This window comes from Argentina anserina, chromosome 6, assembly GCF_933775445.1.
Source record: "Argentina anserina chromosome 6, drPotAnse1.1, whole genome shotgun sequence".
NCBI classification, from domain to species: domain Eukaryota; kingdom Viridiplantae; phylum Streptophyta; class Magnoliopsida; order Rosales; family Rosaceae; genus Argentina; species Argentina anserina.
Window position 1 is genome coordinate 12,109,197 of NC_065877.1, and position 15,112 is coordinate 12,124,308.

The following is a 15,112-nucleotide window of genomic DNA, read 5'->3' on the forward strand; positions in this document are numbered from 1 at the left end:
TAGCTTATGTCAATTGTAATTAATGTCACTGTCATCCTTGTCGACGGAAAGAATCACATTAAGAGCAAATGCAACTATGACTTAATTGAGTGTGTTGGTTTGTTAAATCAGTCTTTGCATCCACCGGGAGAAAATTGGTCCAAGAACCTGGTGAGTTATGCACGGAGTATAGCTAACCGTCGTTCAAAGCATTGGGTGAAGCTATGTCCAATAGTCAGTGAAAGGTGCTACAAATTCTAAAATGTAGCACCAATGATCTCGGACAATATAATAGGGATAGTGTGCTACGTATAACATACAAATATAGCACACTTGAACACACACAAAATGAGACCTAATATATGTGGATCACGATCACGATTAAGACTTGTCGTATGGTTATATATATATATATAATGGTACATTCACTACATTGTTGCACACTATTGTTAGAGGCAATAGATGAATAATATGGATTTAATGTGTGTGCTATGTAATATATCACATGTGGTTAACAACTGTTGGAGATCGCCTAATAATCAACCCATGGAATAGTTTGGTTCAGTTTAAACACAGGGACGACCGAAAATTAGTCCAACTTATTCTTACGGATCAGCTGAAGTGAAGAACAGGGAATCGAACCTCAATGCAAAGACATAAAAAGAAAATTCGATAATATTAATAAAAAACTGTAAGAAAACGAGAAATATATATTTGGGGGGAAAAATGTTGAACATCTCGAGGCATGCAACAACAGGCAGCTTTGTGTCAACTTTCTTTTCCTCGATCGTTGCTCTTGATCTTCTTCTTCTTCTGCGTTCTGTCTATCTCAGTCGGTTGCTTGCCGCCGGCGCGTCGCACGTGTGTTTGCCATCCCCATCGATCTATTATTTCTGGAAAGTATTTAAAGATAACATCGTCCACCATCGATCTTAAACTCCTTAACCACTCAGTTGAGGTTGAACACAGACTACAGCGTTAAGGTTTCCCACGTGAAATGCAAGAAAAAGCTGATTTAATTCTGCGTAGGGGTCATGGGCCGGACTAGGCCGGCCAAGTCCAAATTTTAAGACTTAGGATAAGTCGGATTAAGCTTGATTTTAATCTAACACATTTTAGGGCCTTATAGAATTAGACCGACATTTAAATATGTAAACTTTTACATGACTTAAAGGCCCATTACGTTAGGACTAAAAAGACGGATCGGGCCGACAATCCGAATGAGACTAAATAAGATCAAAAAAGGCCAAATATATATGACCCTATATTGTTTTGTCATAAATGAATAAATCATTTTAAGACTTTTCTCAAATTTTCTTATTGGTTTATACATCGAATTCAAGACTTTTTGTTTATGTAATCATATTTTACAAATATATACACATTAAAATTAACTTTTATATATATTAATAAATATGTGGTTATATTCATATATTATCTCTTTAAATAATCTAAAATCAATTATTATTTCTCACAATCAATAGAAAATAATAGAAATATGGCTTACAAAATCAATAACAAACTATTGTATATAAAATATGAAAAACATATTTAAAATTTTAATTATTATTAGGACTGAAATAGGCGGACTTTTAGAACCGCGCCGGGCAGTAAGGTAGGATCGGGATTCATTTGCGGACTCTTGCCCTACCCTATGTGAAAGAGGCTATAGTCGGCTCTCCCTAATGAAGGCCGGACCGGGCTTCGGCCCTAGAGAATGGGACAGGTTCTATGGCGGGATAGGGCCGAGGGACCGAATGATTGATGAGACCTAATTCTGCGATTCACTTACTGCTGATGAATAGTCACCAGTGTCTGCTAATTATCTCTCGCACAGTCGGTGATTCCTTGCCGGCGGTTGACTTGTCGTACTCGTACGTGTAGCTCAGCGGACGGCTTTAAGTCAGCCATCTAGTAAAACTGATCGAGTCGCAGTATGATCGATGATCGATCACTGCTGATGAATAGTGTCGGCAAGGAAATTAAGGAAGCTAGGTTAAGCTTTTCTACGTACCCGCAGGGCCACAGGCCACAGTTCCTGCAGGATTATACTGTTTCACGTTTATAGTTCAAATGAGTACACTGTACCAGACCCACGCTTTCGGAAGAGATCGAACTAAGCAGTGTGGTGGTGAAGCTCCATGAACATGTAGATAATTAATCGTTTTGGACAGATATCAATCAATCAGAGAGAAATGATTGTCATGACCACAGTAAAACACGGGATCGTGCTTAGATCACGGTCCAGACAAACAGAGAGTAGAGCAGAGTAGCTTTAATCATTATCATCTGCATGGGTAGCTGCAATTGTCATCTTCTACAACAGTAACTCTACTTCAATTCAGGGCTAGGGTATGACTGGGGTCGGTCGTCACGTTTTGAACTCTTTTGAAGAGAAAATGATCATTGCAAATATCAGAAAATAAAATGACTCCGAAAAAATTTGGCTACTCGCACAGAGATGAATTATGATTTGTTACATTCAAGGATCCAATAAATATAGAGAAAATTAGAATAAAATCCAATTTTTTACACAAGTTTTGAAAAAGAACTCACACGTATTTTTTTTTAATCCATACTCAATTAACGTAGGCAATATTCTTTTTAGATGTTGGGGTATTTTGTATTTTTCTATATGCCTAAATTGTTCTTTGACGACTTTTTATGTTGAGTTTTTTTTTTGTATAATTATAACAATTTGAAACTATGTGATTTATGACATAATTTTGCAAACATTCATGTTGAATTTGTATTGAAAAAACTTTTATATTTAGCAAAACTTTAAATTGTACAAATGTTGATACAAATAATTAATTTCCTTTGAACTAATGCAAAGAGGAACCAATGCATTTCATTTATGTTTGTTGTGAACTTCTCTATCACACTATCACCTATGCATATTCTTGTTTACATTCTCCTTAGTATCTACTAATAAAGTATGTTATTCTTGAAATTGATTTCTTTTATTGTTTCTGATTGCAAGTATTTTTTGTTATAAGTATTTTTATATAATTTTATCTAGATAGGTGTATCATATTGATCAACGCGTCTAACATATAGATTGTAAGTAGAGTAAACTCTATAAGCTAGGTTAAGAACATAAAACTTTTGTTTTAAAGATTTCTTTTTGATTGATATCTATCTTTGAATTATGTTACAAGTTGTAGAATGAGAGAGAGATAGTTAGTGCAAAATGTTGAAGGTTCATACGAAGTAATTTTTTTTTGAAACTAAAAAACTACGTACCTTTAAGATTGAAAATTAATTTACTCAAATTCATTCTTATTTAAATTTATAAACTTTGTAATATAGATACATGTAAAGTAACTCCCTTAATTCTAGCAATATTGATGAGTTGAAGAAAACTGCTAAACTCAGTATTCAAACTATATATTAATTATAATAGTTGGCTAATAAAATAAAATAATTGCAGTATGTAATTTTGATAAAAACCAAAAACAATATATCATCATATTTTGTAATATTTTAGTGTAAATTGAATTAAATTAATGTGTGAGTTTATTTTTAAAAATGTCTAAAAATTGAGTATAAAACGAATTACCCTATAAATGTAAGGATGAACGAGTACCTTTGCAATTTGTACAGATTGTGCAACTCGAAGCAGGTAGAGTTATTTACTATGGGAGAGGGATTTAATTTGGCTAAGCCTAAGCGATTTCAAGATGACACTATTCAATTGAGAGCGACTGCATGTCTTGAAGCAGTAGAACATACAGATTGTTATTGCAAATCATGATCTTGATGAATGATGAGCACTAGTGTAGGGCCGCGCATTGCGCTGGCTTGCGTAAATAGTCAAGAAGTCAAATAACATTAATTATAATACTGATTGAATTTATGATAATGAGATTGCAAATGATTATATATTCTCGTGTCTTTCAACCGAAACCAATTAAACAGATCACACCTAAATAAACCATCACACATGCAGCTATTGGATTTGACCCGAAACCCAACAACTCACACACCCCAGTGGTAGAAACGCAAATAAAAAGTAACAGTAAACGAAAGTGAACAATACTAAATATTTAGACAGAATGATATATAGTAAATATATAGAGCTCTAATAGATGATATTCTACAAATGTAGCCTTATTGGCCAGTATTCCACGTGTGCACGTTCAACATGCTTGAACACTTGTAATACAGTAGCATATAAACTTGTGGCATTATATTTTGAAGCAAACCGGCAGCATGAGGTTTGTTTTAATAAACGGATATAAGATACTATTGCTTGATTATGGACGAAAGTTCATTACCTTTTACTAAACGAAACACTACTGTATGAATACATATATCTCTTTTATTATTATAGGAGAATTAATCTCCGTAATCTTATGTATCTTGTACTAAATAGTATAGGTTAGTCTAGATAAGAAAAATAAATATAAACTCTTATTCAACGAGATACTCAATGTAATGCATATATATATATAGTATCATTATCAATGAATAAAGATGATGGTTCTCCCTATTTGATGCGTAATATATTCTTCTGTAACACGTTATCAGCATGTAGTTCTAACCCTGAGTTCCTAGGTTTAGAACTCTAATTTCTGAGAAAAAAATTCCTTCTAAAATGAAAATAATTATGCAGGAGAAGACGAAAATTCCTTCTCCCATGAATAATTGGCAAAAGCTGTTTGAAAAAATATTTTCTGTTAAAACAATTGCAGAAAATATGAAAACAAAAAATAGAAATCAATTTGACTAGGGCACATAGAAATCTTCTCTGGGCAACCCATCTTCTCATCACCTGCCAGGTCAACCTGTGTCAGCGAGCACAAACGCCTCCGGCGTCATTCAATCCCGACGTCCAGATCGACCCGTGCCTAGCAACCCAAGCCTCGGCGGTGACCCGGTTCGATGTCCTCCATCATGTTGCCCTGTCTGCCCAATTCTCGACTGTCTATGGCACGACAGCGATGAACCCAGCCCAGGCGACGGCCCAATAACGCCTTCAAGCATCCAGATGACGCCATCCCAGCCCATCAAGATCGAATTTAATTTGGGCCTCGAAGGGAAGCACTGCTGTCGCAAGCTTCCCTGCACGCCACTTCGATCAAAGCTTTGCATCCACGACCTTGATGCCACTGGAGCTTCCCAGAACGATCTGGCACGACCTAGTGTCGACCATGTCGCCAGTAACAGCGACGAATCCCGACCCGTATTTGCACACCCAATCCGGCACCAAAGGAATTTTTACCCCCTCGGGTAATTAGGTAAATAAAGAGGCATGGTAACTTTGCCTCCATGGCCAAAAAGTGGTTTTACTATCAGTAATTTGATTTTAATTTTACTGATTTATTATATGGTTTATGTAATTAACCATATTTTGTTTTCCATAAAATTAATCGCACGACGATACAAAAATGCAATGGTGAGAATTACTTTGCCATATATTGGTGGAAATATGGAATCAATCATGATCGTGGAATTAAGCAAGAGCAACTATTACACTGTTTATTTGGCAAACAACCAAGTATGTTTTAATTAACATTGATGCTTTCATGCAATTTTAAATTATTCTGAATTTTGTTTTTCATCGCGGACTTTCAACCCCCTCTTTTCTTTTCAACCCGATTCTTTCGCTTCTCGGATGGTATACATGGATATGATTCCCCTGGTACAAATATTGGCTTGCAATGGAACTTGTCACTTATACCACCGGTTTGTGATTAAAATTGTCACTTATACCATTGTGACAGAATTTGTCACGATTTATTGAATTGAATTACCATATTATGGGACTTAACGTCCAATTAAGTACTTGAAAGTTGTATCATATTGATACTAATGAATCTTCTTTCTTGTTGACTACAACATGTGCCTGAAATTTGACATAAATATGTTGGATGTGTTTATGCACCTAATCTAGATGAATTTCTTTTGGTGCATCATCGTTTCATTGAAAGACAAAAACATTATGGTCAAAATATACAAGAGTGAGATATGAGAAGTTCTTGAAACAAGACACCATTATATGGAAGAACATGAGAATATTTGCTCACCATTACGGATTTCAAAGTAATTATACATTGCGGTTATTAAAAATAATAATGAAGCATAAATGCTTCAGTTAATAGTATGAATGACTATAAATCCGTATATATTACCAAGTTTAATGTGACCAATGTTACTTAGTCAATACATTTTTAAATTGGTTCATGGTCAAGATCTCAATCCAATAGTTGGCTATAAAATTCTCATGTAGTTCAAGTAAACAAACATACGAGAATGTCTCGATGCATTTATGGTTTCATTATAAAAAACAATATGTTAATGCAATGTAACGCATTACATACTACATGGTACTACCTACATAACCCTACGGTTTTAATTGTGGCATAAATCAGGCTTACATAATCTTTGTGTGGCGCAATGCACACTTATACGATCTTTGATGTTGTTATTATACATCTGTTCGGTTCGCCATAATCTTTAGCGGATTAGGTCATCATCTATTGATTTTGATCAAAACTTTGCAAAAAATCATTGCAAAATGCCGACAGACTCCGAGCCATGAGCATTTGCTGTCGACTTTATTTCGAACCGACAATGCTTATTGTATCATATTTATGCCTCGTTGGCATGATGAAGCCTTGCTTGATGTCTTATTATGACATGTTTCTATCTTGTTTTGGTGATGATTTTTAGTGTTACATATCATGTAATGCACTATATATTCCACTGTTTTAAAATATGGTGATGTTTTCACAGAGTTCGAATTGAACTAATGCTTTTACAAGATTAGGGGAGTGACACACTATAACAGGTTCACAAGTTACGGCCTTGGAAATATCGACAAGATGTTTCGTTTGCGCCTAGTTTTACCCTTAATGACATTAAAAATTGGCCGAGCTAAGGGCCATTGGCAGCCCCCCCCACTACTGAGACCCCTGCAATGTCCCCCGCACGGCCTCATCACGAACTCCTAGCATTTTTTGCTCTAGTTTGTTGACGCTGACAACCCTTTTTAAGTATGCCTAGGCAACGCCGATCCTTATATTTGGATCTATGGTGTATATACATAATACTTGTATGTCAAAATCACTCGTGAATGACGTTTGAGGGTCTAAAACCCTCAAGTAACGTTATGCGGCCATTTGGAACTATATCAGTGTACTTTCCGAGCTTTAATTTGTGATATTTATGTGTCTTAACATAAGACTACTTGTCTCTATATTCTTATTTATGAATATGTTTAAGAGACATTAAGTGCATAGCTAGAAGAACTTAAAACTATTAATGAATTTAGTTTTAATCCATTGTGACTACGATGACTAGATCATCACATAGAATCATGAGCAGTTTAAATGCTCATGTTTAAATGCCTTATGACATTAGGATTCAAGTCACATGTTTTTATGCATCAAAAGAGCACTTGAACCTATGAAATGTTTTGTTTTCATAGTAGTTGTCTACATTGATAAATTAACAATGAAACCATGAAATTAGTGAGACGATAAGCTACTTGAAGGCAATACTTATGCCAACGTGTATCACCTAGAAACTCATTGTGAAAGAAGTTCTTATGTATTGCTTCTAATGAGGAGCACATCTAATGAGTCGATATAGTGTGAATTGTATTCTATCACGTTACTATGATTCAGGTTAATGAATCGGTGACTCGTTTAGGCTATTCTTTCAGCAAAAAAGTTAAACGGATCAATAAAATTCCTCCAAAATAATGGAGATGTAATCTATGCGTTAATAAGTGCATAAACCCCCTTTATGATCTTTCATTGACTATGCTCAATCTCTAAACCTATTATTTAGCAAATTTTAGGAGTGACATACACCCTCCTATGCGAAAAAGAAATGTGACATAGGATGGAAGCCGAAATTGGCTTATCATGATTCACTTTGAGGATAAAATATATTATAGTGATACATATATCATTGTAAAACTCAAATCATAACACTTAGATATTATCGCACACCCAAAACAATGATAAAAGTTGAAAATGCCTAAAATTTCAGGATTTATAGATTGGAGACTTGTCATTGTGAAGACCAGTTCACCTACATTTAGATGAGATATTGAGGTGCTACCTATGTCCACTGATTTATAATATCCAAGGCTACCAACTAACAAAGTTGGAGCTCAATTGGAGACATGGAACATGGTGAACCGCTCAACATAAGTGGTAACTGACATCTTGCGAGTATTCCGACCGGTTTGGTACTTTTCTGACCGTTTCCGGCAGTGAGGCCGGTGGCATTGGATTCATAACACCCATGTTTACTTGTTCCTAAAATTTCGTAGTATTCGGGATTCGGAAAGTCAGTGAACCATTAAAGGAAGTGTAAAACAGAGGTTCGATATTGGTCGTTGATGTGCATAGGCTTCCAACAAACTAACAATTCGAACCATAAGCTACAGCTTGTAGCGTGTCTTGTTTTACGGTATCCATCTATACCATCATCATTGACGTTACGGTTGTAACGATTCGCATGTTTGTGTTTCAAGTAAAATAATATGCATGTTTGTTAACGGATTATGATAATGATTTATTGTTCACATATTTTATGTGTCAAATTGCGCCTCCACTAGCGCATAATGATGGGTTATTTGATGTTGAATTTTTTCTTTGAATAAGACATGAACTTCCACCTATGTCCGTTTATAAAGACATCAACAAGTGATCTCGTTTAGTCATTTTTGATGAGCTAGTCTCCTTGTTGTTAAGGGGAGAGAAGAACAAGTTTGTTCAAGTTCAACGACTTGGTTTTTTGTGTGGTTTTTCTCACTGTGCCTAATCACATTCCTAATAGTCCTATAAATGGAAGTGAAAAGATTAGAGATACATGCTATAACTATGCTTGTAAGGATTGATGTCCGACAGATGGATATATAGTCACTCTTTGTTGGTAACGTGGTGACTCCACAAATGTGGTAGATGGTGTCACTAGGCCGTGGCTCTTACGAAAGTGTAGAGAAACCATTATGTTCGATAATACTTGTTCATTGCAAGTTATGGCACAACTTGATCTATGATCAATGATACTCAATCGTTTATTTTCTTGGATGATGGTTATCATTGGGGGACGCCTCATTGTCAATACCAATCCAAAGAGAGATCTCGACAAATGACGATGCTGAAAGAGTTTGATGTCGAACCATACATGCATACTTTGTTGAAGCAAAATTCCAACATTGTAGATTGGCCTACATGGAAAGTGTTATCTGGTAGGAATTGATGGTGATGATCGATCCATGTCACCACCACATCCTCTTGGAAAGCCGTAAGATCAAGTTTAACAAAGAGATAGGCCATTAGTCAGGTAATGCCAACACCGCACATGTAAATCCTATCGGTTATACACGTGTTAGGCATAGTGAGAAATACAAGAGTTTAGACTCACATTTTGGCGCAAATTCTCTGATAAAAAATCCTGGAATCAAATATGAGACTTTTAGTTCTCATAATACCTCGTCAGTTAGGTGTTTTCCAAAAGAACTGAATTTGTAGCTTGTGGTCACATATCATCTCTGTTAGGACTGAGTTAAGAGATGTTGATAAAGATCCTGAATGTATTGGTTTAAACCTAATTCAAGTGCCTCCAGACAACGGAGCGCGATAACTTGATTAAGGCATGGATATTAAAATGAAGTGTGATGGTGTCTTGATGAATTAAGAGTCAAATATTATAATTCTGAAGCTCCTTGTTTAAAACTCAGGGCTTACTACCTTGAGCAACCAATCAAATCTTTTTGACTGGATAATGTAGGAGAATTCATTTCGAAGACTTTTTATTACATAGCCGAGATAGATGTTGAACATCCCGTAACCCCATGTTCATTATGCAGAATGAATAAGCAGGAGCGATGATTAAGCGGTTATAGCTTATAGATAGGGCCCTCGTTACATATAAGTAATTTACTTATAATTGTTTGGGGATATGCAATATTGCATGCAACTGTTGATATGAGCATTTTGTGCGACGTTCTTAACATGTTTTTATCTCAATTTATACTTTGCTTAGCCCTTATTTTTGTACTATTGAGTCATTGAGTCGTAGTAAGAGTCTTGAGCAGGATTGGATGCATTTGTGTGCTTATATGAGTTAAAAACGCATAATTGGTCTAGAGTCATAGTTTGACTAAGAATCCTTTTTAGGTTTTGAAACTAATTATCTCTTACTTATGATTTTATTTTCTTATTTTCAGTTTGGATTGAAGAGATAATTAAAGAAAAAGAGATAGAGCCAAGTCATGCAACAATTATATAGAAGATGATCATTAAAGGCATAAAATATGACATGATTTAGGGGATAGAACATGACATGATTTATAGAATAAAGCATGACATGATTTAAGGAGATTAAAGCATGACATTATAATAGGAAGAAAGAGACAAGTTCAAACCAAGCATACCCTTCATCTTTCCTCTATATATACATGGCTTCACCTCTCAAATAAGATCAATTCTCATTTGCATTGAAGAGTCAAACCTCTACCAAAATACTACCTCAAACATCCTTCACTAAAACAGCAAGCCATTCTCCCCCATATACAAGTTTCATCTCCACCGAAATCACCATTGAATACACACCTCCAAGGTTCCTACAACGTGTGATTCTCGCAACTCATCTCCACGGATTTGTTCGTTTTTGAATTTTTTTTACAATACTTTGTCTATAAAGATTGTAGTATGATGTTTGTGTGGGATTATTGTGTTGTATTAAGAATCGAAATTTTCAGATTGTTTTATTAGATTTTTGGATCTTTGCCGATTGATGGTTTTCCATAATTAATGAGTTTGTATTTCTATTGTTGTGTTCTAATCATCTTTCTCATACTTTTAGATAATTTTCAGATATGTGTATATGAATTTAGTGCTTGGATGCATTCCCTAAGATTGTGTTTGAGTGCTAGATTCATCAACCATATTGACACAAATCGAATCATGCCCTAAGTAGGTTCGATTTGTGTTGATTAAAAGTGGTAAATATTCTGGAAATTTGCATGTGAAACCATGGTGGGTGACGCCAAACATGAAACATGTCTCTAACAAAGATTTGGTGCTTAAATATAATCTTGTTTGATTTTTACTCTAATTATTATTGAATTCGATTGCATGCAAATTTAGATTAGGCCCTAAGTCAATCTAAATGTTAATTGAAATCTTGCACGATTAGATGATCCCCTAAGACTCTAATTGTATTGGTGTCTAAAAAGTATGTAATTGGTCAAATTAGAATGCATGATAGGTTCGAACTTATAATTATGTGGTGTAATGGTAAATTTGATTTAAGTTTGTTAAAGAGAAGTCGATCATGTAAATAGTAATTTAGGTTTTATTTTAGTAGTTAATAATCAATCTCAAATCCCCCATTATTTGTTAACACTAAAAGTTTAGAGTTCCCTTCAATTCCCCGGAAAAAACGATCTCTGCTTATTCTATACTAACGATGATATTTTACAGTATTTATTATAGACGTTTTAATTAACGCTCTATCAGCTGTACTTAGAATGAAAGGATCTTGAGAATACTAGGTCTCGAAAATGATGACTGTTATTCATGATGTTATTCATCGGTTGGCTAAAGGCAGTAAAGATGTTAAACCAATGCCTATAATTATTCCATAAATCAGTCGAAGTCAAGAGAAGACGTGTTTCCACTGTTTGAGCGATGATAAGTCTTAAGAAATAAACTTCTAATATTTAAGTACGATATGTGTATGCATGTACTTGTTGTAATATATCTGACTCGACATCTCATTCGATTTAAACTCATAAGGCTAAAATGATGGTTTGAGTGTGTCCACACATATGTTAATGCTTGATCACAGCACATTACGACATTAAATCCTATATCCCAACACAAAATACACTTTAATGAAGCGATGTCAGAATTCGCCTAGATTTGTAGGTCAACTTCCACTGGACCTATAGGGAAGCTCACTATGTGGAAAATTGTGATTTGCTACTATTGAAAAGCTCTATGTGTCTACCTTCCAAAGACTTTAACTATTTGACCATATCTATTATATTGAGTGAGTTATAGTTGTTTTAGTAACATAGGATGGATATGTTCAGAACCTGCAGCTGAGTTAACTTCGATAGAGTTTTGTAATCAGCTCAGAATGAATTAGGTTGTGAACCATATATCATTGGAAAGCCACTGGTGTCTACTTTCTAGAACTTTTTACGGTTCATCCATACCTATTGAAGAAGTTATAATGGTTTAAGTGTGTGAATGTCATACCACGCGTGAATCTGACTTTTATTGTAAACTCTTATTTGAGTTGTTATGCAATTCTCTTTTTTTTGTTCCATGTACAGATAAATATACATGTCTGATTTAAGAATGTTTGTCGAGATTTTATATTCAAATCATTGCTACTTTTGAAGAATGTAAAGAGTGTTCGTATACGCTTTATCTAAACTCATAAATTGAGTTACCGATCAAGGGGAGTTATTTCGTAAACTTCAGAAGGAGATACCACATGTTATCTTCAATTGTAGTTGGTGCGTTGTGCTCTTTTTCCTTTCAACCAAGTTTTTATTTTACCCAAGAAGTTTTTGTTTTGCTTGGCAAGGTTTTTACCGAGACAACGGTTATGCACCATGACACATTAGGATCGCGATACAAGGGTGAGTGTTGTAAGAGAATTAATTTTTGTAATCTTCAGATGTATCTTGTCCTAATTAGTATATGTTAGTCTAGATATGAAATGATATATAATTCATTATTCAACGAGATACTCAATATAATACATATATAATGCCTCTTTATTAATGAATAAAGATGATGTTTCTCCCTATTTGATGCGTATTATATTCTTCTATGACATTTATTAAATTTTTGCTCAACTACATTCACGTATACGTGTCAATGTAGAAACCTATATAGTTTAGCATCTAATTTTTATTAGTTAGAGGTAAATAGACAATGCATCGTTATTTCTTCTACGCACAAAAGGTAGATCATGCACTCTTCAAGTCTTTACGCATTTGCACACACCGTTAACACGTTCTAGGCAGGCGTTGATACGTTCAATGTGTTTGCAATCAGTTGGAGTATATACTTGTTCTACTATGTATTCTTCTGATGGAGCTGGAGACTGAGACATAACAGGGTGCACTAATGTGAATGATACACCTGTGTTTGTTCACACATTTATGTAAATATTTAATCACATAGAAGGATATATATATATATATAAGCAAATTGTTAAACATGATGATGAGATAGTAACAGACAAGATGCGACGAGGATATAGAAGATAACTAAGGCAGTTGTCTAGCTTCTCCATGAGTTTGTTGATAAGTGTTACACTTGTAGAAAACTAGAAATGGTCGTAAAAGAATTTGATCAGTGTTCAATTTGCTTTGAGCTATACAAATAATTAAGCTTCTTCTTCGATCAATATATATAGTCATTCTCATTTTTGGTTTGTGATTTCATTTATAAGGCGGTTTTATTGTGAGACTTTTCTTTTGGTCAAATGTAAGAAACATTATTGTTTTGGCCTTAAGTTATTTGTATGACGAAACATAAATTTAGTTAAAACCATAGTAAAGATTTTTGTTCTACTTAATTGATAGGCATTTTAAAGCCATCAATAAAACCCTGTAGAAACATTGTGAGTAGTATAAGCAAACAGAGTATGGTTACAAGTCGGGGATTCAATGACAGTGTAGATCAACAAACTAAGTATCAAGGATTGGGTTTAAATATTTTGGATTTTAGTTTTCGAAATAAAGAAAATAAAATAGAAAATAATTACACATGTATACACGTGGTCAATCAATCCACACACAAAATAACCAAACAGATTATACAGTGCAAACAATGCATTCTCATTCTTAACACATGTATGCCGAGCCTTAGAGGACAATCTAGAACTTACAAGTAACAACTTAACATCGAAATAGATTACTTAGGACTCTAAATCGAAACATGTAAATGCAATCTCTTTCTTAGGGCATAGAAATTAACAAGTTAACATGCAATCATCAATCCTACCACTTGTGACTCAATCTCTTATCTAATTACTTAGGGCATCTTAGATAACAAACTGACTTTGGATGTCACTTAGTAATTACTAACATATTAAGCATGTCACTTACCTAACATGTTAATAATAGCACTAAAGGTGAATTCTATATGTAAATCATACTTAGGGAAACGAAGAGCATATAGCATAAGCATAAGATTGAAAATCATTAATTCATAACACGATAAACCCACGGCAAGCATGTGTATCATTGAATAAGAAACAAAGTCTAACTTTATAAATCTGAAAATAATTCATTACATAAGAAGTAATTAAAAATTTAGAACTAAACTAAACGAGAAAACGAAATCACACACACACACATCATAAGGTTTGAAACAAAGAGAAAAACTATAGAGTTACACTTTGCAATATTCCTTCAAGGCTTCAAGCATAGAGAATACAGTAACTTCCTCCTTTTATGAATGAACGTCTTTGGCTTTGAGTTTTAGAGTAGAGAATATGGTAGAATGATTGACTTTCAACCTATGTATTTGGTGGTGGAAGAATAATGTCTAGGACAGAGCTCCGGCTTATGTTGGCACAAAATTGACAACCTTCTCTTCTGAGTTCATGCTCCAATATATAGGAAAAGATATGACTTCAAATTTTGCTCAAAACCCTTGGATTAAATGAGATCAATGGTTGAGATAATTCAACAGAATCCAAAGTACATCCGTGCAATGTTTTCATCATAACTCTCGCTACGAAATAGATACTGAAGTGATTCTAATGACATAAGAAACTAGACTCACAGAGTTTTCTATCCATATATGACACGTTTTCTGATTCATTCTGAACTATCCTTAGAAGTCTGTCAAAGTTGGATGACATGCACATGCATATTTTTAATTATGATAAGGATTTGACTTTAATTGCATATATTTTTTCTCCTTTTAATTATAATTTTTTTGCACAATTCTATCATAATTATACTTTGAAAATCCATCTCCAACTTAGATTTGCACTATTTGAGCTCGGCCACTTATCTCTCTATGTCCATAATGGATTTGCCTTTCCTGAAAAAAAAGAAGAAGTTAAATTTGTGTTTCTTTTACAAAAATAACACATAATTGAGCTAAGACTCTCCCTTAACATATAG